The sequence below is a fragment of the Heloderma suspectum genome, chromosome 6 (assembly GCF_057233095.1).
Source record: "Heloderma suspectum isolate Gila_16-S chromosome 6, 16-S_ref, whole genome shotgun sequence".
NCBI classification, from domain to species: Eukaryota; Metazoa; Chordata; class Lepidosauria; order Squamata; family Helodermatidae; genus Heloderma; species Heloderma suspectum.
The window spans coordinates 59,218,173-59,224,225 of record NC_139463.1 but is presented as its reverse complement, the minus strand read 5'-3'; positions in this window follow the sequence as shown (position 1 = coordinate 59,224,225).

The window sequence follows — 6,053 nt, the reverse complement described above, 5'->3', positions numbered from 1 at the left end:
ATGTTGGGAGCAGGCCAGGAACCAAAAGGGGGGGTCTCTGTTTCCTTCAATGGCTATGTGTCCAAGGACACCACAGCCAACACGAAACACACTTTTTACAGGGCTGGTCAGCATGGAGCAGGACGGAGATCGGCCCTCCCGGGAAAAGGACACCTCCCCCCCGGGGGGGTGAGTTGGGGGGTGCACCTGTAGTAAAAATGTAACCTAAAAGCCACTGTATGTGTCTCAAGCAGCACATAGTACTGTAAGAGCTGCGCATGCCTGGAATGAGCAGACAGTAACCCTAAGATAAGGTTGCTAAGCAAACCGCTGGCAACCAATCAAAAGTAACACGCTGGCTGAGGAATGCAAGCTAAGTGATAAAACTGTAGCGCAGAGGTTGCCCAGGGTCGACTCTGCTTTTGAGCGTGAGCTCCTTTGTCGAACTGTTTGCAAACAATAAAATCGAGTTGGACCCAGCCTGAAGTTGACTCTCCTCTTTGGGGCAAATTGGACTAGCCTCCAGGGGGCGAAACTAGCATTTTGTGCAACAAACTGGCGAGCATTCAGGAGTCCCTTGGACCACCCTGGGGTCAAACGACAGAACCGGCAAAGGTGCCTGTGGGGCGCGCCGGACCGCCTTTGAGGTCTGCCACGGCACCAGAGAACGGGGATCGGGACACCCAGGAGGTTAAAGGCGTGGACTCCATTGATTGAGTCAACCAGGCTGAATGGGTCTGAAGAGACGGCACTAGGGTGTTGGGCAGAGTAAGTACTTGATTTCCCTTCTGTCTTTCTGTTTGAGTTGCCTTCGGAGCGTCTGAGGTTTGTCAGACTCTGTGTAAACGTCTGAGGTTTGTCAGACTCCGTGTCAGTGTCGGAGGTTTGTCAGGCTCCGTGTATGGTTTCAAATAGAGGTAGGCACAATGGAGGCGGGTAGCTCCCGTTCAGAAAGCTCTGCCACTCCCTTGGGATGCATGCTAAAGAACTTTAGCAAAGTCAAGCGTCTGAGGTTTGTCAGACTCCGTGTACTAAGATGTCGAAAGGCAAGCTGGTTACACTCTGTCAGTTGGAATGGCCAGCATTTGGAATTAGTTGGCCAGACATAGGATCCTTTGGTGTAAATCTTGTAAATGCTGTATATAAAAATGTGGTGAATAATGGGCAATGGGATCAATTCGCCTATATTGATGGTTGGTTGAATTGGTGCGGAAAGAATCCCCCTTAGTTACAGAAGTGTAAATGTGTAAATGTGTTACTGGCAAAGGACCACAGGGGCAAGAGACCCCGGGTGGTGTCTGAATCAAGTAGTAAGAGATAAATTTGCCTCAGGGAAGGTGAGGTTATCAGCATTTGGATGAGTGCCAACCAAAATCCACTGAAGGCGAGAAAAGGTTGAATATAAAGTTCAATATTGTAAAGTCATGATGGTATGCTCCGAGGTGAAGCCCAAAGCCCCTGTTCTCCCTGATTCAAGCCCCACAGAAGGAGCTTGAAGACTGGGAGACCCTGCCCAAGGTGCCCTGAGCTCCCCCCGTCTGATTCGGTCTGTTAGGTTGGGAGGAGAGGTTGTTGGGGGAGGGAGGGGGCCCGCCAGAGACAGTTTGTCTGCCACCGTATCCAAGTTTGTTAGAAGAAGCAAAAGCAGTTTAAAAAGTTGCAACTTCTGAAAAAAGAGATTTGTTTGACGACTTAAAGACTGTGGCAAAATCAAGAAACAAAGACAGAGCAAGTTCTCAAAATATCAGGGTCTGTGTAAGCTTATCTCTGTCAGCCTGCTCAGAGCAGAGCCAAGGGGGACTTGCCTAACCCCCCTTCGCCGTGGCTGGTTTAGCCTTAGCAAGCAGAGAGGCTGGAAGGTGTCTGTGAGGACCTGATAAAAGAGTGAGATTTGCAAAAAAACAAACAAACAAGAAAAGCATCACAGCTGAAAAGCTGAGCAGCACTGCTCTGTTCTTATCTGTGGAGGAATCTAGAAGAGGTGTAAGGTTACACCTTCCCCATTTGAACTGATGAAGAGACACAGAGCTTTTGTTAAAAGCATCCCTTCTTTATGGCCCAAAGCCTTCTTTGTTAGAAGCACTCTGCACATGGACTGGAACTTTGGACAGTTAAAGACTTGCCATAAAAAGTACTGTGAGGCTTGTCATAGCCTTAAACTCCCGTTGTTGTAGATTGTGTGTTTGTTTGTGATCAGCTCAGTGTACAGTTTAATTTGTGATCTCAACACTCAGATAAAAAGCTGCATTTAACTGAAAGAACTGGGTATATTTAGCCTTGAGAAGAGAAGACTGAGGGGAGATCTGATAGCACTCTTCAAGTACTTGAAAGGTTGTCCCAGAGAGGAAGGCCAGGATCTCTTCTCGATCATCCCAGAGTGCAGGACACGGAATAATAGGCTCAAGTGACAGAAAGCTGAATTCCGGCTGAACGTCAGGAGAAACGTCCTAACTGTTAGAGCAATATGACAATGGAACCAATTACCTGGGGAGGTGGTGGGCTCTCCCACCCTGGAGGCATTCAAGACGAGGCTGGACAGCCATCTGTCAGGGATGCTCTGATTTAGATTCCTGCACTGGACAAGGGGTTGGACTCGATGGCCTTGTAAGCCCCTTCCAACCCTACTATTCTATGATTCTATGATTTCCAAGGCTTTGATTTCATTTACCCTAATGAAGCATACAGATACAAATTTGATAGAGATTCATAGACTACAAAGGAAACAGCCTTCAAAAAGTTCAAAGAGAAACTACGAAAGTTAGTTTCCCTTTAAAAAGGGGGGCAGCAAATTCTCTTAACTTAAGAGGTGAGAGAGAAAGAGTCCCCCACTCTCCCGTGATACTTCTAAGCCCAGCTGTGTTTCTGAAGCCTAAGAAAGTTCCTGCCCCATGTGTCCCAGCTCTTTCTCAAAATCTGAACTGTTCTGATGTTCCATTTGCTCAGAGGCAAACCTGACACTCTGCCAAAACTCATGCAGTGTGGAGTTGCGGATGCAAAAATGGTGGCTTGGAACTCTTTCCACATATGAGAACGCCCTTCCCTTAATTTTGATGGGCCCTGACCATGCAGTCAGAGGAGCAGTATAATGGTTAGATCTGCTCCACCATGCCCTACTATACAAAACAAATGTTTTCCAGTCATGGTGTTAGATTTTAATGATATGAAAAAGGTATAAAAGAAGGCAGAAGAAAGTAGCAGACAAAAAGGCTTAAAAAAAAAAGAAAGCTTATCCCAAATGTGTGTCCTTGAGATTAGTAAGAAGATCTAAGCAAGCCAGTCTCTGTCGAAGCAATGGCAAACAGCCTAACTTGCAGAGAAAACAAAGAGTTAAAACTGGTGCATGGCACAGAGAATTTGAAACATGATCTGCAGAACAGGCAAGCCAAAAGATCAGTGTGCCTGTTACAAGAGGGAGGCTATAGTAGCCATAAAAAGGGGTGAAGCCCCCGTATGAAGCTTTAACAAAAATATTACCCACTAGAAGTGGACAGTTAAAATAAAAAAGGCTTTTCTTAAATTGAAGCAAGCCTTAATATCACCGCCTGCTTTAGCCTTATCAGACCCCAGATCATGAAGTTTTTAGAGCTATGGTGCACATGAGAGCACATAAAAAAGTGCCATTCCTGGAAAAAGGAAAAGGCAATGCTGGCAGCCACCATGGGCGGAGATATAAACAGCAGCTTGAGAGCACAGAAGCGACCAGAGGGGGGGGGGCAGAAAAGGAAAGGGCCAACCGGGGCTCAATAAATGTGCGTATTGCCGAGAGAAGAGACATTGGAAGAAAGATTGTCCAGAGCTGAAAGAAAAGAGAAAAGAGACTCACCCTGAAGGCTGCCAAATGCTGGCAGGGTCCTCCAGTGGGGGGGAGTCTAGCTGAAGGGCCACCACCCTACGAACAAACGCTCGGGAGAATTCCAAGGTAAAAGTAAGGGTTGGTGGCGAGGACTGTAAAGCCCTAGTAGATACTGGAGCCACATTTTCTATGATCCCTGTGAAGCCCCCCGGCAAGAGAAAGTGGAAAGCATGTAACTATAAAAGAAATTAAAGGGGAAAAAAACAAACTAAATTGCCCATGTGTAAGCCCCTCCTCACGAAGACTGGAAATAACATACTGGAACATGCCTTTGTAGTTTCATCTGCATACCTGGTTGCCCTCTTGGGGCGGGACTTGTTAACAAAACTGCAAGCTAAAATCTTCTTCCGTGATAATCAGATTGTAGTACAGCTGCCAGCAATGCAGGGCTCAAATTATCGAATGGCCCTTCAAGCAATCAAGATTGTGTCAGAGGCCAAAGGGACTGAGATTTTAGAGAATGTTAATCCATGTGTGTGGGCAGACAGAACCCCTGCCCAACCAAATGCATAACACAAATTAAAATCTTCTTTAAAAAGGGAGAGCCCTGTGTGTGTAAGGCAGTATCCTCTGAAAAAAGCCACCTGTGCAGGCTTGAAGCCGCTCATTGAGAAGTTCAAAAATTATGGTTAGTTAATAAAGGGATCATCCCCCTTTAACACCCCGATTTTGAGTGCGCCCGAGGCAGATGGCACCTCCTTCAGGTTAGACCAAGACCTGAGAACAGTTGCTGACTGCCCTTTGTGCCTCAAAAATGCTTCAAAGATGTTTGAGCCCCCAGCTCAAATGAGAAGTCGCCCATGCGCTTACTATCCTTTTCAGAGATTTCAAATTGACTTTTCAGAGTTGCCCCAGACTCATGGCTATCGGTACCTGCTAGTAATGATAAAAGCAATTGACTGCACCGCTCAGACAGTAGCCAAGATCCTGTTAAAAAGTAATCCCTAAGCTCTTGTTACCTAAAGAAAGTGAATCAAATCAGGGGCCCCATTTTGTTGGACAAGTGACGCAAGTAGTGGCCCAGGCATAACAAACTAACTAGAAGCTACACCCCCCTTGGAAACCTCAATCTACAAGTCAAGTTGAGAAGATGAACCGCACCTTAAAGACAATGCTCATTAAAATTTGTTTAAAGATTAAGTTGAAAGGCCACAGGCCTTGCCAATCACCTTGACTCGAGTATGGTGCGCCCCCAAGGGAAGTATTAAATTGACACCTTTTAAACGTTCCACAAGTGCCCACCTCGGATATTACCTATGGCTGATAGCTTAAATGTGAATTTAAAAGTAAAAGTTTTAAGATTCAGGGCTATGTTACTGCTTTGCAGTCTGTTTAGTTTTCACAGGTTTGTGACACCGCACCAATCCTGGCCTTTAGATGCTCCAGTGCATAATCTCAATCCCAGCGATTGGGTGCTAATCCAGTCCTAGAAAGATGAACCACCTACCAAGAAGCAGAAGGGTCTGTTTCAGATCCTACTTACCACTCCCATTGCTATGAAAGTCGCCAAAGAAAAGAAGTGGATTCATCACACTGAATAAAGGCATCACCTGCACCAGAGAGGGTCACACCGGAAGCTGACCCACCTGAAGGTCACCGTTGGAATAATGAACCCCTGAAAGGACTCAAGTAGCTCTACAGAAAGGGGGCGCTCTCGTTTCAAGGGTTCCTGATGAACGGAACAAAACTGAGTTCCAAAAGTTAAAAAAAAAAGTGTTTTTGTTGTCAACATTCTAGTAGCTAGAACAAGGGCGTCCCAGGCCTCACTTGCTGTTTAGAGAAAACCGTCAATGCCACAGCGATAATAGTTTGCGCCTTTAAGTGTGTAGTCCACCGCGGGACCAAAGAGAGTATAAATTTGAGAAAAGCCTTTTGAGGGGGGAATTGTAGTAAAAATGTAACCTAAAAGCCATTGTATGTGTCTTAAGCAGCACATAGAGCTGCGCATGCCTGGAATGAGCAGACAGTAACCCTAAGATAAGGTTGCTAAGCAAACCGCTGGCAACCAATCAAAAGTAACACGCTGGCTGAGGAATGCAAGCTAAGTGATAAAACTGTAGTGCGGAGGTTGCCCAGGGTCGACTCTGCTTTGAGCGTGAGCTCCTTTGTCGAACTGTTTGCAAACAATAAAATCGAGTTGGACCCAGCCTGAAGTTGACTCTCCTCTTTGGGGCAAATTGGACTAGCCTCCGGGGGGCGAAACTAGCATTTTGTGCAACAC